The sequence below is a fragment of the Hemitrygon akajei genome, chromosome 13 (genome assembly GCF_048418815.1).
Source record: "Hemitrygon akajei chromosome 13, sHemAka1.3, whole genome shotgun sequence".
In the NCBI taxonomy this organism is placed as follows: domain Eukaryota; kingdom Metazoa; phylum Chordata; class Chondrichthyes; order Myliobatiformes; family Dasyatidae; genus Hemitrygon; species Hemitrygon akajei.
In genome coordinates, this window is record NC_133136.1 from 47,330,719 (window position 1) to 47,351,540 (window position 20,822).

Consider the following 20,822-nt stretch of genomic DNA (forward strand, 5'->3'; position numbering starts at 1 on the left):
TATATTATCTGGCCAATATGTGCTTTAGAGCTATCGTAAAGTGGTTAACTCAAGTGCCCTCAGACCTAGCGTAATGATCTCTTCAGCTCGGGCAATTAAAAGTGGACACTAAATACTGCCTTTGCCTCATCCATCATATTCTGTGTATATTGATTAACAAAATGGAATTAAAAAATAATATACTTCCAAACTGAGATGGGGCTACATTTATCCAGAAGTGTTTTGAGGAGCAGGTCATCACTCTTACGATCAGTTTCTTTTGTGATATATTAAATGCTAATTTTAAGCAATTTACTTGCATGTTAGTCTTCACAATTCCAACAGTTTGCATAGAACAGCAAACTGGTCATATGAACTAACAAGCACTCTTTGTTCTTCAAGAATATTGTACAGTAAGCTGTACAAACAACTCTGAAATGGGAAGTGTGTAGAATGGTATAACTTCTGTGTTTTTGCTTGACCAGATCTGTCTGAGAATAACTAACACATTTGGAGTCCAAGTTCTCTTCACCAGCATCATATTTGGTGTTTTGTTATTTTACTATGAGATTAAACATTCAGAAATTCATCAAGTCTATGGAGCAGCTGATTGCTGTATCGCTGCATAACATGGCTTACTAAGACTTTAATATCAATAGTAAACAAAAATTAACTTCTATAAGTTTTTTTAAAAGCTAGAAATACAAGACCATTAAACTATATGTCTAGCTCCATTACTTGTGAATTCATGAACATTGTAATAATGCTGCATGAAAGACACTAGCACTTGTTAGCAACTAGAAACCCATGGTTTCACATTCCACAGATGCAAATCAAAATATTTGCAAATCGAAGTATATTAGGGGCATACTTTGGGGACCATAAGCAATAAAAATTTGTTTACAATAGAAAATTCTTGGCACAACACCAAAACAAAGTTTTAAAGTATACAGAAACATGCACCTTTTAATGATGTTTCCAAAGTTATGACTGCTCTGAAGACTACTGAAAATAATAGCAGTTTCTGAAAATTAATTGAATGTTGGTTGAAATAAGCACATATTAAAAATAATTCTTCCCCACTTGTTAGGTTTCAAGGATAAAATTAATATTTGTTTCTCCATGATTTCATCACAATGATATGCAGCAAATTTGTATTTATACAGGCTAAGAGTTTTATATATTTATATTGCTCCAAAATCAGCCAGGGGTATTACACATATTTCAGAAAATAAATTATTTTTAAGTTTCCCCAATAAGCAATATTTCATTAAATAAACCAGCTAATAAAGCATAAGTGGTGAAACGCAAGTATTATGCAAAGATCTGTAGTTCTGGTGTCAAGTATACAGTAGACTGCAGAAAAGGTCTCTACCTCCTGAAATGCACGAGTACTAGAGGATTGCCAAGATCGAGGTACACAATGGTAGACTGCCATTCTCAAGTGTACCTACGTACAATTGGCCCTGTGAGTAACAATTCCAGAAATCAGTGAAAACTGCGGTAATCACAGAGGATGTACACATACAATGGAAAATTAAGTTTTACACAGATATCATTAACAGATTTTGGAAGGATTTAATCAAGATATGAAATTGGAAAGACAAAAAGGAAATTAATACAATATAGCTTACATTTGCCAATATTAAGTTCAAACAAAACAAGGATAGCATGGTGAAAAAGCTCTAAGCAGAATTGGACTAACTACTTTCATTGCCAAGCTGATACTGGGAAATAGTTATTAAAAAAAAGTTGAGTCGACTGCCAGAAAACTGAATTATTAACTTCACAAATGTAATACTAAGGAATTATAAAACACTGGCAGACTAGTCTTAAAGGATTGCATGTCTATTTTGGTCACTGCACTTCAAAAAGTATCGAAAAGGATGTACAGGAAAGCAAAAAGAATGAAGCAAAGGAATGAGGTATAAGGGATATTGAGAGAAGATACTAACCATTGTGTGGGTGTCCAGAACTATTCTAAAAGAAACCCAATGTCTCTTAAACAGGTGGGGCAAGCTTGACAGAAGAAGCCAAGTTTCTTGCTTCCCAGTCAAATGGTGTTTCCCAATCAAATGTTCCTTGTCCCTTAATAAAATATTAATTATGTGGTTTAGATCTATTTTCTCCAATACCAGCTGGGACAACTGAGAGCACTTCCAGTTCTGTTATCCTTCCAAATTACAAACAGTGTCAATACATATCTTAAAATGCTAAATTAAGAGGAACTGAAAATTGTTAATGTAATTATACTGCTAACAGTCTGTCACTTTTCCCTTAATATTTTCCCAACTGATAATCAGAAGGCATCTTGAAGGATAGCAGTGACTTCAGAACCCAAATCTCCCTTGTTTGGCTGTTACTGCTTCAGTTAGTCCAAGGTAAATCAGAACTACTTAAACTTGGTTGCTAGGAAAAATACTATAAGCAACTGTCAGAAGTATTATTAGGTGATGTAAATAATCCAAATTCAAAATATGACTTCATGGTAAGCAATGCTACTTGCATCAGGAGCGGAAAAGTTACATTGTTTTTATTTGCTTCATACTTAATGTCCTAAATTATATTCATCTAGGTCAAAGGAATAATCCAATATGTAAAATATCAAAAATATCAGATTATATTTAAAATACAAGTTGAATTTAAATCTGGCAAGCTAGGATTCCTGTGGGAGAACTCTCCAAGCAACACACAAGAGATGCTGGAGGAACTCAGCAGGGCAGGCAGCATGTACGGAAAAATGTAAACTGTCAACATTTCAGGCCGAAACACTTCAGCAGGACTCTCAGCCCGAGAAGTCGGTTGTACTCTTGTCCATAGATGCTGCCTGGCCTGCTGAGTTCCTCCAGCATTTTGGGTGTGTTGGTTGGATTTCCAGCATCTGCAGATTTTCTTTTGCTTGTGATTAGAGAACTCTCCATATTTTTTTCATCTTATGGACTGTGGAACAGAACCAAGACTGAGGCCTTACGTTGGTTGGGATCCACCATGAATGCTTATCTATGTTTCAAGCCAGGGCAGTACAATAGCTGGTGCTCACGTAGTAGGCTCCCTTTTCCATGCAGCTGATGAATGCAAAGGAACGGCAGAGACCAATACAGTTTGGCACAAGTGACATTACAGCCAGTGTTGAACCCACTGTAGGACAGCCTGAAGGACTCCAGTTCCACATTTTCCTTGAGACTTACTCTCAAAGCATCATCATGACTGGGTTTAGTCACAAGGCAGTGGAGGTTTGAGATCAGAGTATTCCTTCTCCTAGATGAGCTGTCAACCACAACTGACGAGCGCCATTTGACAGTAACCCACCTTTGCCCCTTCTCCTGTTGTTAGAAACAGTTCCACTGGGCTTAGTAGCTAAGCCACACGTGAAGACCCAGAGCTGGACTTGGTTGTCAAAGTTACTTGAGATGCAAGCCACTGGGATAATTTATTAGGTAGTGGGAACTTAGGATACATTTATCAGCTTATTGGAAGAATATCCATAACATCAGGTGAAATAATGGTCAGCTAAGAGATAGAAATCTCTGCCATGGACAGTCCCAAGCCTGGCTGCAAAAGGAGGAGGGTTTAGCATGGGACTAGCAAACCCATCCTAGCAAAAGCCCAGAGCTACAAAAACTCGAAACCTCATCCCTGGGAGAGGAAGGATCTGCTGTTGACGGTCTTTGCTCAGTAGGACTGATGGGTTTAAACAAGAGGTAGAACCAGCAGCAGTTAATGGTTTGTCAGTGTACTGAACCAAAATAAAATACAAAAACAGCTCTTTTAAATTCAGATTAAAGGACTCGATCAAAAAAGATCAATAGTTCGAAGAGCAAGTTTGTTCACTGGATGTCTGGAGCAGTTAAGGCTTAAAAAAATACACAACTTTTCAGAAAAGGTGATCTATAGTATAAACATATCCAAAACAAAGTGACATACACTCAATCCCAATTTCTCGCTGAAACAATTAGGAAGAGAAAAAGTAGAGGTGCTGAAAGTCTGAAATAATACAGATCACACTCAACAAGTCAAGCAATGTTAGCGGGAGAGATAGAGAGTAAATATTGCAAGTCCATTAAGAGTTTTCCCGTCCAATGGGACTGCCTGACCTGCTGAATGCTGAACGCTTCCATTATTGGTCACTAGCTCATGGTTATGCAAAACTGGAAATTTCCTGCGTCTATGTCAATGTAAGCAGCAACATTATAAAAGTAGGCACTGAATCCAACAAACTGCTACATCTACAGCTGTCTGCAATTAGTATTGTAGCTAATCAATCAGCCATTTATTTACATAAAGCTTCAATGCTATCACTGAGAGGTAGAAATAATGATGTTTTATTATGGCCATCTGTTAAACGAGGTTTACCCATCAACATAACAACATACATAACCCAGAAGCCCCATCTAAGCAAATTACTCAATAAAGCAGTAGCAGAAAAAATGGTTAGATTAGCAAAGCAATACTGAAGCAAAAACCAAAATCAACCATCTGGAATTGCTCTATCGGCATTTTATACTAGCAATGAAGAGACAATTCCTCAACAATGCAAACAATCAAATTTACACAAATGCAAATGTACTACTTACAGGCAAATACATCATCCTAACACATCTTCACTGAAACTCAAAAGCATTCTCTCCAACTAAAACCACTGTAGTCTCCCTGGTTATATTTGATCTTGGCTAACTGAAATTTTTTCATTGCTGTCTGCCTTTAAATTGTTACTTGTAGTTGCATCTTTTAAGAACATTATGTCTCTTTACAAATTCCAAAATATCGTGGGCTGAAGAACCAATGAAAAGGTAGCTTAACCTACCAGGAATTTCAAGTGGCTGTTTCATCTAGGCTTTCTACTGAGACCCCCATAATTACAAAGGCCAGCCTACAGCTAATTTGAAACACTCCACATAATATGAAGAATGGCAAATAACACTGGTTGTGCACTCTGGCTATACTTCTGAAGACCTGCGTGCTAGAAGCAGCTGAACTTTGACCCAAGCTGATGCAATACAGTTTCAATACTGGTAACTGGTCAAGACTATGTCTTGAGAGTATGACAAATACAATAAACGTTCGATTAAGATTAGTGCAATACAATTTTTTACATCAACTATATATTACACCACAAAAAATAAACAAATTAAACCCAAATCTATCTGATCAGTGTTTTCGATGTAACCAAGAAATTGGTACTTTTTTACATTCTACTTGGTCTTGCTCCAAAATTCAACCTTTTTGGACAAATTTAAGAGTTTTACTGGAACAAATCATTGGAATACAACTTCCACACAACCCAACATTACTTTTACTAGGTAATATTGAAGGGATAAAACCGATATCCAGATTGAATAAATATCAGAAAGAATTTATAAAAATTGCATTGGCAGTAGCCAAAAAAGCTATTGCAGTGACTTGGAAATCGGATACATATCTAAGTATAGATCGTTGGAAGAACGAAATTTATGGCTGTATTCCACTTGAAAAAATCACTTACAATTTAAGAAATAAATATGAAACATTTTTGAAAATTTGGCGCCCTTATTTACAAAAGACAGGATTAAATATATAGGTGCTCCGAAGATGAAATAATTGGTTACTTGGGGAAAGAAATAAATGCATACACCAAAGTTATTACGAACTCCGTGGAGTGTGTGGGGATCTTCCAATATCCAGGCATTCCTTTTTTTTCTCTTTCTTTTTTTTAGGGATGTTAGGGGGGAGGGGTTAAGGGGAGGGGGGCTGGGTAACATTTTTTTTTCTCATACACTTTTATTTAGTAACTATTTGAAAACAATAAAAAAAGTTAAAAAAAAAAAAAAAATACTGGTAACCACCCAACAAAATGGAAAACTATCCTGTTCACAAGAGCGAAGACAAATCTAATCCAGCTAACAACCAACCAATTTATCTACTCTCAATCATCCACAGTAATGCCGACTGTCACTGTGACATTTACACAATTTTTATTTTGAATTTCACCAGAGTACTCAGCTCTAGACTTCATCATACTTTTGGTCCAAGTGTGAATCAAAGAATTGATTCTTTGTTGAGAGAAAACGGCTTTTCACAAGTGTGGCAGCAGGCATTCCTTGCAAATCTGCAGACATGGACATTCAGAGGGAAACACAAATATGGCTGCCATTTATCCTTGTAGAAGATGGTTGCAACAGTTGAAGGTCAATGTAACACATGTCTGTATCCTCCTCAGGCCAATCTTTTTCCCACTGTTTCATCAATGGCCTTCCTTCCATAAAATAGGATGTTAATTGCACCACACACACAACATCCTGAAGGATTTCAATATACTCAAAACTTCCAGCATCAGCAGAATCGTTTATGGTTCTGCTAATTACACAATGTTAAATTTAAAAATCCTCAAGAAATGAAGCAGTACATGAAACAATACATAAGGCAGGTTGCATTCATGACCAAGAACTGTATAATGACCATAATATCTCACCCTAACATTGGCTGACACAGCTGAGGAAATGCCTTCACCTACATTTAACTGTGTTCACTCTAGACTTTTAGTGCATCAGAATAATGTAACTAGGCATTCATACAAAAAAATGTGCTTGGCTCTTCTAAACATTGCTGGTTCTTGCTACTTGAAAATTGAAAAGCTAAACACTCATTTGCAACAATGCTGTTTGTAGAACTGAATTAAATGCTTTACAGCAAATCAATAAGCAATTATAATCATTTAAACTCTGTGCACCCCATAAGGAAGTAAATTACTAATTAATGCACTATTTTAGCCATCAGGAAAGAAAGAAGTCGTACCCCAATCAATTTTGACTTCATTATTTTAGTCAACCTTGATCTATTTCTTCTCCAGGATTTTATGAATGAAGTCAATCATCTTTATAATGCTTTATCCCAGACATAATATAGATTTTACCCTGACTTTCAGTTCAAACTAGGAAAAGATTGCCAAAACAGAAAAGTATTTTGTGGATTCTGCAAACCAGAGTAGTATTCTGATTTGCATAGATGAATTTTTTTGTTGGAAAGGATTTGAAGTATAATGTCTCTAGCTTAATGCTTTAGCAGATCATTAAAAATATAACTGCCCTGTGGAAGGAATCCTGTTTATTTTATTATCTGGAAAAAGAAAACATGGGTTTCTTTATAGCATTCGATAAGCCTGTAATGTTGTTATGGTGCAGCCAGTAGCCACAGCAACTAAATGCTGGCAAAATGTTCAAAAGGTACCAGGCACTGGCTTTAAAGAGAATGTGTATTCATGTTAAAATATTTTTTTCTCCTAACATCTGTTCTGCATTTACAGAAGTAGCCTAGCTGCATCTGATTTGCCACAATATTGAGAGCAACAGCAGATACTGGGACAGCCAAATATACAGATTTTTATCATGTGTTTCCCTGAAGCACAATATTTTCAGGGACATTCAAACAATTCAGTTTAAAAACAATAATAATATACTAGGGTTTCATATTTCATTTTGTAAGCAGCTAAAACTAATACACAAAATAGTCATTAAAAGGTAGAAATGAGCAACAAACAAAAATATAATTGAAACTATTATTTATTTATTATCTTGCCTGCTTAGATTGTTTTGAACAAATAATCTGTAGGCATATGACAAAGCCAAGGAAATGTTAGATGAAGGTAACCAGAAGTAGCAAATTAATAGATTGTACACCTTGATGTACTGAAAGAAGCTGCATATTTGAAAACATGAACCAACCACTTACTTGACAGTTTTTAAGTACCAAAGCAGCCCCACACAGATATTTATTTCAAAATTTATCAATGCACACTACAAGCTCGGCCTAGCTTTAAATGTTAAGATGGAACCTGTCATCTCACATTAATTCCTGAAGGAAAATGTACAGTAAATGCTGCAGGAATGACTAACCCAGAAATAAATTAGTACGAAACCAGTAAAAGTGATTGTGACCTAAACAGCTTTTTGATTTGCATATTCTAACATAAGGAAAAACTAAAACAAGTGTACAGAGAGTGCTGTCATCGCTGCCTTGCATCTTCTCTCTGTCATCTGTCCACCTGCACTCACTTCCTGCCCTCAGCTACACAAGTCAATTTGCTGGAGATGCAGAGACAACAGGGCGCTCTACACCTCTCCATGTCTTCAAAGTCTAGTTGATTGTCATAAGCCCAGGTGCAATGAAAGACTTATAGCAGCATCATACGCTCACAGCATCCTACACAGAACATTCACAAGCAGAACATAAATTATCATAAATTATGCACCATTTTTACAAAAAAAAAGCAAAGACACACAAGGCTAATACTGTAAGGACATTTATGATACTCTTCAATAGGCACATGGATGAAAGAGAAATGGAGGGTTATGGGCGATGTAGGAGGGAAAGGCAAGACTGACCATGGAGTAGGTTAAAAGGTCGGCACAACATTGTGCATTGTCCTGTGCTGTTCTCTCCCCAAGACTCCGGTTCTCCTTCCACTTCCAGTGTTCCTGACTCTGCCTTTAATCATCCCTTTTAACTTCACCCATTTTCCACACCCTTTCTTCTTTGTGACATATCTCAGAACATTCTTAAGTCAGTAATATTACATATTGCTGCTGCAATATTGTTACTACACTTAGACATTGTAGGTCACATAAGAATTTTAGAACGATCCCTTACTTCAGCTAAACTCCCTTCAAATGGTACCGACTGAATGTTAAATCCACTAGCATATAAAATTTTGAACATTCACATTGCTTCATTAAGGGTTAATGTCAAGAGTTTAAATTGTATGCATTATGTTAAGTCTATTATGAATTCCAGTAAAGTTAAATATTTCAGGTGCTATAATCAACTGATTTGACTTTTAAGTAACAGGATGGCTACAAACTATGTATGACTTTTAAGACTTCTTTTTGTGACCTCTCCATCGAGTGCTCATTGGCTGAAATTTCTGTAGAACTTCACAGCTTGTTTCTTTCTGGTCATGGTCTTTGGTACTATTGCCTCCGATGATCATCAACACATTGCAGATGCAGATGGGGTTGCTGACAATATCGAAAACCTTCTGCACTGTCAATAAACACAGCTGCTTTAATACCTTCTCTGTTATATTTTTGGGATTTTGAAACGTTGAATGTTGGACATAAGAAATATCTTCTCAGAATGGGCTCCTGTTGCCTACAGATATACTTTACAACACTGTGATGAATTAATCACTTCAATCTCAATGGGCTCCTTATGACAGGGATTGTGCCCATTATTGGCACTGAAGGAGACTATAATATAAATTCCAATTAACATATATTATAATAATGGCACATTTCCATGTTCTGGAATGTTCTGAGGACAAGCCGAAATCTAACATGCAAGCTTGTACTGTCATCATCTTCACCATTATTCTATTTTCTTAAAGTCTCTTCAATAAGTGAAAGAAATTACACAAAAAATTTCTTGAGAAACAGGGCTTGCAATATTTTCTAATCAATGCATTGTCCTGTATTAGTACAACGGGGAATATAACATATACAATAAATGCCTCCTTTGCTTCTTTTACTAAAGGGATATAAATTTTCCTAAAACTCGAAATATATTGCATATGTGACACTTAATTCTAGAAACTCCAAAAAGTACTCACTCTGCCTGGAAAACTTAAAGGTGGTTTTTCAGTTCGGCCTGAGTTATTATTGTTATCAGTTGCTGTACTTTATACTCATACTGTGCTGTTAACATTATGAGTTTGTATTGTTGGCATAGTGTTTTATTTACCAAGAGCATGTAGTGGGAAATCAGGCATGGATGTCAGTGAGCCTAATAGGATTTTCCATGCATTTACTTTAGTTCATGAGAACCCCTGCAGGGCTAGCTACTGAGACAGCAAATCCTGCAGTGCTGACTGACCTCGATGCTCACAATACCTATTCATAGCAACTAAGCTCCATGCCAGGAGTACAATTTCACAAAATGTACTGAACTGGGCAGTAACATGCTCTAGAACTGCGAGTCATCATCAAACCATATAGCCAGAAGTGAATGGGTTAACCAAAAAAAGAACAAATTCAGCCAAACTAAGACAAATATTTCTGCAGCTGTGTAGCAACGTTTTTCTATGTAATAACAGTATACTGCAGTTTATCACCTAACCAATCAACCTGATACTATTATGTTGGTCTCAACCTCTGTTTCCTTATTGCCTGCATTTCCTTCTACTACAGGAAGCCAGGGAAGTTGTTGGGGAGTTGAAACCATTTCCTGAACAATTTACTGAGCAATCTGCAGATTTCAAATCATTGTTGTAAACAAAAAGAGCACAGAAGAAAGCTGAACAGAGGATGTGAAGTGACTGACCGGCCGTTATAGCCTATAGCTACATTAATCATGGTTCTCCGAGGAATCATTGAAAGCAATAAAAGTGTTAGTAAAGTGACAATAAAACCATGGACCATATGTAGAGAGCTGGAAGCTCTGAAAGTAAAAAGCTAAGTAATTCTGATTTTTTTAACATATTAACATGGGGGGGGAGGTTGTTGCTTTGCTGATGCTTGTGCGTGGGAGGGGGGAGCTGGGGATGTACTTTGGGGTTCTAACGTTTAACTGTCATTCATTCTTTGGGGCACTCCTCTGTTTTCATGGATGTTTGCAAGAGACAGAATTTCAGAATGTATATTCTATACATTTCTCTGACATTAAGTGTATCAATTGAACATCAATTTACATCATTTTTGTAAATTTTCTCATGAAATGCTACTTCAAAATAGATTTTATGTATTTTATTATCAATGCAAGATTTCCTTCTAGCATCTCCAATAACTGATTTAGATACAAGATCTGATTTGGACACGTTAATCCCGACGAAAGTAAGGAAGCCAAGGATGAGTCCAAGAAACAGGGATCGATGTCTCGTGAAACTCAGTGGCAAGACAATGTTTTTTCCAACAAAGCTTTCTGCATTGTTTTTTGTCTGGTAGCCGAACATCAGGTTGGACAGGGCCAGAGTGAAGTCTCAGGTGCAGCTGGCTGTTCCCTGGTGTTACCCTATCCTTTGTCACAGTTATTGTCCAGTACCACTTGCACTCACCATGATGAAATGCTTTGAGAGGCTGGTGATGAAACATCAGCTCCTGCCTGATCCACTTCAATTTGCCTCACATCAAAACAGGTCAAAGCAGATGACATTTGCTTGGCTCTTCACTAAAACCTGGAACATCTGGGCAATGAAAATGCTTACATCAGGATGTTCCTCATGGACTACAACGCGGCACTCAATACTATCATCCCTCAAAACTAACCAATCAGCTTCGAGACCTTGGCCACACTACTTCCTTGTGCAAGAGGATCCTCAATTTCCTCACTTGCAGTTTAGATTAGGCAACAACATCTCCTCCACAATCTCCCTCAGTACAGGACCTATCTCGGGCTCAGCACACAAGTGCCATTATGAAGAAAGCACAGTAGCACCTCTACTTCCTTAGAAGTTTACGGATTCAGCGTCCCTATAAAACTTCGACAAATCTCTTTTGAAGAAGTGGAGAGTATATTGACTGGCTACATCATGGTCTGGTATGGAAACACTAATGCCCTTGAATAGAAATGGCCCAGTCCATCACAGCTTCACTCAACTTCATTTACCCCATCACTGAACTATTCCTACAACTATCAACTCACTTTCAAAACTCGTCATCTCATGTCCTCAACATTTATTGCTTATTTATTATTATTTCTTCTACTCTTTTTTTGCACAGTTTATTGACTTTTTGAACATTTGTTGTTTGTCTGTCCTGTTGGGTGTAGCCTTTACTGTGATTGCACAATAGAAAATGAATCTTCTCAGGGTTGCATTTGGTGACATAAGACCATAAGATATCGGAGCAGATTTAGGCCATTTGGCCATCAAGCCTGCTCCACCATTTCATCATAGCCAATCTAATTTTCCCGTCGGCACCAATCTCAAACCTTCTCCCCATATCCATTCATGCCCTGACCAATCAGGAATCTCCGCCTGAAATTACACATAAAGACTTGGCATCCCAAGCTGTGGCAATGAATTCCACAGATTCACACTCTCTGGCTAAAGAAATTCTTCATCTCTGCTCTAAAAGGACACACCTCTATTCTGAGGCTAAATCCTCTGGTCGTAAGACTCTTCCACCATAACAAACATCCTCTTCATATCCATTCTATCAAGGCCTTTCACCATTCGATAGATTTCAATGAGGTCACCCCTGATTTTTTTGAATTCCAGCAAATACAGGCCCAGAGCCATCAAACGGTCTTCATATGATAAGCCATTCAATCCTGGAATCATTTTTGTGAACCTCCTTTAAACTCTCTACAGCTTTAGCACATCCTTTCTAAGATAAGGGGTCCAAACCTGCCCACAATACTCCAATGTTGAAGCTTTTTATAAAGTTTCAACATTGCATCCTTGTTTTTAAATTCTAGACATCTTGAAATGAATGTCAACATTGCATTTGCCTTCTTCACCATACGCTCAACCTTCAAATTAACATTTACAAAATCCTGCACAAAGAATCCCAAGTCCCTTTGCACCTCAGTATTTTTTCTCCATTTAGAAAACAGACCACACCACTTCATTTCTTCTACCAACGTGCATGAAGGGGTACACTTCCTGACACTGTATTCCATCTGCCATTTTGTTGCCCATTCTCCTAATCCAAGTCCTTCTGTAGCCTCTCTACTTCCTCAACACTACCTGCCCCTCCACCTATCTTCATATCATCTGCAAACTTTGCAACAAAACTATGAATTCTGTCATCCAAACCATTGACATATAATGTAAAAATAATTGGTCCCACACAGACCCCCGTGGAATGACACTAGTCACTGGCAGTCTGACAGAAAAGGCTCCCTTTGTTCCCACTCTTTCCCACCTGCCAATCAGCCACTGCTTTATCCATACTATAATCTTCCCTGTAATACCATGGGCTCATAGGCTGTCAAACAGCCTCAAGTGTGGCACATTGTCCAAGGCCTTCTGAGAATCCAAATACACTACGTCAACTCATTCTCCTTTGTCAATTCAGCTGTTATTTCTTCATTGAATTCCAACAGATTTGTCAAGCAAGATTATGCTTTGTGGAAGCCATACTGACTACAGCCTATTTTATCACGTGCCTACAAGTACTCTGAGATCTCAACCTTAATAATTGACTCCAATATCTTCCCAACCACTAAGGTTAGACGAACTGGCCTGTAGTTTCCTTTCTTTTGCCTCTCTTCCTTCTTTTTCTAGTCTTCCGGAACCACTCCAGAAACTAGTGATTCTTGAAAGATCATTACTAATGCCTCCATTATCTCTTCAGTAACCTCTTTCAGAACCTTGGAATGTAACCCATCTGGTCCAGGTGACTTATCTGCCTTCAGATCTTTCAGTTTCCCAAGAACCTTCTCTCTAGTTATGGTAACTTCACACACTTCATGACCTCCTGACACCTGGAACCTCCACCATACTGCTACTGCCTTCCACAGCGCAGACTGATACAAAATACTTATTCAGATTGTCCATCATTTCAATGGCCCCATTACCAACTCTCCCACATCGTTTTCCAGCAGTTCGATAGCCACCCTAACTGCTCTTTTACACTTTATATATCAGAAGAAACTTTTGGAATCCCCTTTAATATTATTACCTTTGTATTCCATCTTTACCTTTTTAAATGACTTTTTTCATTGCCTTCTGCTAATTTTTAAAAGCTTCTCAATTCTCTAACTCCCACTAATTTTTGCTCTATTATACACCCTCCCTTTGTCTTTTGTGGTGGCTTTGACTTCTCTTGTTAGTTACAGTTGTGTCCTGCTTCCAGAAATTCCAGCCACTGCTGCTCTGCCATCATCCCTGGCCAATTCCTCTCTCCTGCCTCTCTAATTCCCTTTACTCCACTGTAATATTGATATTTCTGACTTGAGACTCCTCTTTGAAAATTTCAGGGTGAATTTGATCTTACTATGATTACTTATCCCGAAGGGTTATTTTACCTTAGGCTCTCTAATCAATTTTGGTTCATATATAACACCTAGTGCAGTATAGCTGATCCCCTAGTGGGCTCAACCATGAGTGTTTTAAAAAGCACCAATCTGTTTTTCCCAATCTACCTACACATTGAATTTCCCCATGACTACTGTAACTTATGGCATTCATTTCTATCTCCCACTGTAATTTGTAGACCACATCCCTACTACTGTTTGGGAGTCTGTATACAACTCCCATCAGGGTCTTTTTACCCTGCAGTTCCTTAGCTCTACCCACAATGATTCACCATCTTCCAGCCCTATGTTTCCTCTTTGATCCATTTTTACAGAGCAATGCCACCCCTTCTGCCCTCCTGCCTGCCCTTTCGATTAACATGCACTTTGATAATAAATTTACTTTGAACTGGAAAGACAGACATTGATAAGGAAATTCACTATCATCTCGCACAGCTTTGACAGGTTAACAGAAACGCATTTGAAGATGAAGGCCTCAGATCTGAAACAAAGTTCATAGTGTACCAGGCAACTGTGATCTTCTCCTCGTATCAGCTTCTCAGACTCGCAATAAACATTCCACTGCACCGGAAATATATCACCAGTGTAGTTTATACAAAAATCCTCCAGTTACGCTCAGCCAGTTACACAGAGAAGGTCATATCATTTGCACACCTGATACCAGACTACCAAAACCAAGGCTTTATTCTAAAGTCTATGGTGGGACTAAGTTACCTGTTAACAGAGGGAAAAAAATTCAAGGATGTGCTCAAAACTTGCTGGAGCACGTGCAACATTCCCACTTACAAAACCTCTGGCCCCGGGTTAATCAAAGTGGAGGAGCAACTTTAAGGGCAGCTTTGAGAACCTAAGTCCATGCAGGAAAACATACTAAAGGAGTCTTAAATCAATGACAGAAGGAGTGAAACACTTCTCAAACTACCCAGCTGCCAGCACAATCTGACAGTTATTGCCTCATCTGAGGAAAGGCCAGTACGGAACTCATAAACAGAGTGAGAGCACATCATCTGCAATCCAGGGGGACTTTCTACTGTAAGAGGAGTGTCCTTACTTCTCACAATTACACCAAGGAGCACTATGATCTACAGCACAGGTCACAGGCCAATATCATTTAATGACAGAAAGGCTGGCAGGGAAGAAAGAAGTCTTCCCTGCCAAGAAGTCCTTAACCACTCAAACCAAAACTGGGGCTGTCTTTAGTGTGGCACTGTGGGGGATTGTTAATATCAAGATTACTGCCTCTTTTACATGATGTGTGACAATTCTCTTTTTAGAAGATAATTTCCATTTTCCCACAAAGTACATCAAAGTAACTGAGTTCCCTCGGACAAGAAATTATCTTGGCCCTTAGACTTCCAATTAGGCCCAACACCAAAGCTTGCAGCTCATTAATCCTTAATACTGATACATGGGCAAGGGAAGTAAACATGAGATCAAAAGAAGCCCCCACAGGTTCTAAACTTCCAACATCAACTTTTATCAAACTGGATTCAAGTACTGTCAGAGCAACTCGAGGATCAAGTATTTAAATTCTTTGGTTGTTTTTCATAAATCGGGACATGAGAGGGTGTTTGACCCTAATGATCCTTTCCAAAGGCATACTACATGAATTACAAAATGAACATTAAAGAAGTTGAAAGTGTTTGAAGCCCAAGTCAGATGGCAGCTCAGGAAAGAGAACAAGAAGTACTGTATATCAGGTCATGGTCTCTTTCATAGAACTGACAGAGATAGAAAACAAGCTAGTTTTCAGCAGCAGAGGAAGCAGAAGAGGAATGGATTGAATGAAGGAAATGCTTCTTGTAGGTTGGGACCAGATAATTTAACATTTTTAATGGAAGCTTATCATGCTTCTTTATCTGGATAATGTGCAATTATTCACGAGACTGTGGGACATGCCGACTATTCAATGGAAACAGCAAAAGTGAGCCAGAATGGTGATTGGCATACTCTTGCTAACACACAATACAGAGAAAGGAGCAAAATGGGCTTCCAGCTGTTGCAATGACATGTTTTGTCTCAGATATTCCCTTCTCTGCTACAGAAACTAACTTGCTTTGCTCATTTTCTCAAGTTCTGGCAAAAAGGTTCAGGTGCTGAAACATTTATTCTTTCCCTTTCCATAAATGCTTCCTGATTTGCTAAGTGATTCCAGTGATTTCATTTTTACAACTTGAACAGTACCTTCCAATTCAGCTGATAACCAGGGCCACTGCATTAGTGCTGTACAGAACTGTAAAGTATCTTTGGAAACAGTTACCAGGGCATGTAATATTGAGGTCCCCCTTACACAGATGTACAATGTAAGGGGGGGGGGGGTCTACTGGTTCAGATGTTATTGATTATGTTTTTCCCAATCAAAAAGGACAAATATAGAATCTAGAAATTAAACAGATGCCCTGAATTCAAAAGTGAAAGGGGACCATGGATCGGTGAAAGGATTAGAAAGAAAAATGGAGGGCTACATAGGAGGGAAGCGTTAGACTGATCTTAAGAGTAGGTTAAAGGATCAGCAGAACATGATGGGCTGAAGGGCCTGCACTATACTGCAATGTTGTATGGCCTATGGAAATTGCCCATGGTATTTCTCCATACCATGAAAAATGAACCAAGACTTCTGTAGTCTCTTTCCAATGGGGAAAAAATATACCATATCAAGCTTGTCTTAAATACGTAGCCAGCTTTCAAAGTGGAACAAACACGGATCAATATAATGAGACCAGTGGCTCCACAGTACTACCAACAATAAAACCATATGCTGTCATCAATATTTAATAAACCAAAGCCAGTCCAAACCAGAACTATCAAAGAAGTCTTTACAAACAAGGAAAAATTAAATTAAACTTGAAGGTAGTTAATAAAATTTCAGAAGGCATTTCACTCCACAACAATGAGTCTCTTGAATTTGACTCCTTTCCTTCTGGCAGGGTGATCCCCAGTGGTTTTAATACATTGGGTCCCAAATCTACCACTTCCTCCACGCACAGGCAGAGAGTGAGGAGAGGTTGTTCCTCAGGACCAATTACCACCAACAATATGATATGTTGTGCACTTTTATTTCCTTGCTAGCTAGAATCTTCCTCCAATACTAAAAAGAATATACGGGACCACCCAAGCCTTATTTTTTTCCTCCTCCACATTTTATAGGTGTTACCCTCATAGAGGTCCGTTTCCTTGTCCTTAAAAATATTTCTAACCTAAGGATTTTAGCAAAATATCCTACAACTAGAAACATAGCAATCCAGTACAATGATTTCCAGGTATTGCAGAAAATAATTTCCATTTCATTCAATGTCAAGAAATGTCAAGAAAATCTGTCAAGATTAATTCAGGCCTGCAGTTTTTCTAACACCTCCAGTTCACAATGTAATTTCACCCATGGTTATTTAAAAATATACTAAATTATCCATCAAGTAGTCATCACATTTAAAAGCTTGATTTCTACAAACAAATGAGAAAAAGTGAAGAAGCTTCTTTGCTACTTAGACATTCAAGAGAACATACCTTACACTTTATTTGTAATGAACATAGTAAAGAAATATGGTTGGTTATGTTCTGGATGGCTTTGCCTTCTTCCAGTTTGCTCCTGTGCTAATACTTCCTGTCCAAGAAGAGCACAGAATTAGAACTGTCTTCTTGGTGTCACTAGGCGTACTGTCAACAGGTACCTGACAATCTCTACAGCACAATTTGTAGAGCATTTGTAACAAATAGATCTGCAGGGACCAGCTTCCAACAAGTCGCCCATTTCTGGCGCCATTTTGGTCTGAGCTTCTGCACTACCTCCATCTGCAAGTCTGCAGGTGATAGTGGGCTGCATCGCAAATAATGACAAGTCATAGTACAGGAAGGCAATCGAGAGCTTCGTGAGGTCATGACAACATCTTTTCTCTCAATCTCACAAAAGGAACTGGTCACTGACTTCAAAAAGGAGGGGGGTATACCTGCTTCTGTCTACATCAATGATGTGAGGTTCAGAGCTTCAAGTTCCTAGGTGTGAACATCACCAAAAGCCTATACTGATCCATTCATGTTGGTATCACAGCTAAGAAACCTCTCCAATGCCTTACCTCCTCAGGAGAAGAAGGAAATCTGAGATGTCCCTGTTGATTCTTACAATTTTTTAATCGATGCACCATCAAAAGCATTGTCTCAATGCTTGGTAATGGCAACTGCATTGCACCTGACTACACAAAACTGTCGAGAGTTGTGGACACATCTCAGCACATTATAGGAACCAGCTTCCCCTCTATAAACTATCTATACTTCTCGCTGTCTTGGTAAATCAGGCAACATAATTAAAGATCCCACCTATCCTAGACATTATCTTTTATCCCTTTTCCTACTGGGCAAAAGATTTAAAAAAGTGTGAAAGTATGTACCAGCAGGGTCAAGAACAGCTCCCATCCCACAGTTATCACACTTGAACAGACTTCTTATCTGACAAAATGGATTCTTGACCTCACAATCCACCTTGTTATGATTTGCACTTTACTTAACTGCACTGACACTTTTATTCTGCATTGTTATTTACAGCACCTTATTTTAGATCAATGCACTGTATAATGATTTGATCTGAATAAATGGCATGCAAGAGAAGCTTTACACTGTATCATGCTACCTGTGACAATAAGAAAGCAATACCAACCAATGCCAGTTTATTGATTTGAAAGTCAGATGACTGATTCTAATAAACTAAGGTGATCAAGATGTTCTAATTCAAAAATGATCAAGACCCATCCAGGTTTGCATAGTGGAATGAATCCTCTCAGCTTTTCAGCAGCCTCTCCTGGTAATGTCACAGGACTCTGCTGGGGAAGGATTGTAGAAGATCCCAGGTTTTATAAAGCCACCTGTCGACACTCATGCCAAAATGTTTGGAGCATAATACATGTGAAATTAAGCACAGTGCAAGGTAGTGGAATACCAATACCTACTACACTCACCCTAAAGAGGATAATTACCACACCCACTGCCCCTGCTTTTGACACTGAATTTGGAAAATCTAGGAATTTACTGCTTCTTTACATGTTGACAGGCTTCTTTTGAATAGCAAAAGAAATTACTAGTCTGCAAGGTCATGAGAAAATCCCAGAAAATGCAGCAACCCAGTTCAAACAAGCCCAGATATAATTTGCAGCCTTCTTTTCATTTATTAAAAGGTCATGAAATTCATGCCAGGATGAATACTTGATCCCTGTTGTTTGAAGTTGCAGCTCTGTAAACATAAAACAGCAAGCAAACATAAAAATATAGCAAATACTGATCAATCTGGGCCATAAATAATTACTGGTAAGGAAGAATGATATTGAGAGGCTGAGCGATCTAACGTACTGTACTTAGCAGCATAGAGTTATTTTACAAAAATTAGTTGCCTATTTATAATCAAAGAATAACGAAACCAGGCAGACCAAATTCTAAGTTAGACTATCTGTTAGTATTGACTGAGTTTATCACAATCCCAAAGGTTCAATAGTGTCCAGGGTAAGGGCTGGAACACTGAAAAGTACCATTCCCTGTTCAGCATCAAGAAACCTCTGCAAAAACGTGCAAAGATAGCAAGAAATGATAACTTTCTCATGCTCAGCTTATCCCAAAGAGCTCTGTCAAGTACCTCACTATAAAGAGGTCCAGTCACAGTTGTTACAAGACAGTTATTTTCTATTCAGAGTTGTCTCATGAACAGTAATGTCATGAATTAAAACTTTGCGGAGAGTTAACTATCATGGAAAATTGTCCAGCTTTATCTGCACTGAGTGATTTGTCATCATCTGAAGGGCAGGTGCAGCATCAGTTTAACCCTTCCTCTTGCAAGCCCTGCGATGGAAATCACACCATCCTGACTCAACATGAGGGCAAGTGTATCACTGGACAATAATGTCATTATTGTATTAGATTAAAACAGTACATTACTTCATTCCAATAGTCTCTACTTATGGAAAATCTGCAACAAATTGCCAGTGAGGTGAGATACTCGACATCAATGTAATTGGAAAACTCATTTCCAGAGGAAAAGGGGTCTTTGCAAGAAAGGAGATCAAGATCTGCAGGATCAGTTAAAAGACAAATATTCAGCCTGTAGATTAAGAATGGTTGTTAAAATCTTGGGTAAATTTTCATGACAGTAAACAGAATTAAGCCAATAATTTTTTTACTGGAGTAAGATTTCATTCAATTTAGCAGAAAATGGCAGATAAATGCGACCAGGCAGCATCTTTGGAGGCAAAGGAATAGCCAATGTTTTGTTTTGAAACCCTGCAACATGGTCTCAAGATTATGATACATGGTTTTATTTTGCTCCAGATTACAATACCTGAACCTAATGAATCCAATTTTGTGTCCCAATCATTTATAAAAAGTCAAAATAACTAAGTAAAAAAATTGATCCAAGCAAAATTAATATATTACATACAAGTTAAAGCAAACACTTATCATTCAACATTGATGAAAAACAAAAGATGCAACTTAGGAAAAAAATTCATTATGAAAGCATATTTTCTCAAAAACTTCAAAACAAAGCAACGAATCCCATCTTTTATGATCACATCCCTATTAGCCAACCTGCATAAATATTCTGATGTCCATGCTTGCATACTTGAGTTTTTAAAATATATCATTACATAGTTGGTGAAATGATGGGCATAAAGATCACTCCATATAACTGAAATATGAAAGGTCTTCCTGGGTGCCTTTGGGAGACCTCACTGTGGAACAACAACTGGACAAATCCAGTCTTCTCCCCGCTGAACCTATCGTTCAATTTTAGCTCTACCCTCATTCCAACTATTTCAGTCCATCGGTCACTGAAATGTTCAGCTATGCTTTTGTGATGCTTAGCGTAACTGTTCTAATCCTCTCCCAGCAAGCTCCCGTCCTCCAACAATTAATCTATTATT

General features: G+C 38.1%; 1 protein-coding gene across 8 annotated transcripts in view; it reads right to left on the reverse strand.

The window, feature by feature from the left end:
• The window catches only part of fat1a (FAT atypical cadherin 1a), a 183,803-nt gene that overhangs the window by 95,975 nt on the left and 67,006 nt on the right, over nt 1-20,822 (reverse strand). The window lies entirely within an intron of this gene.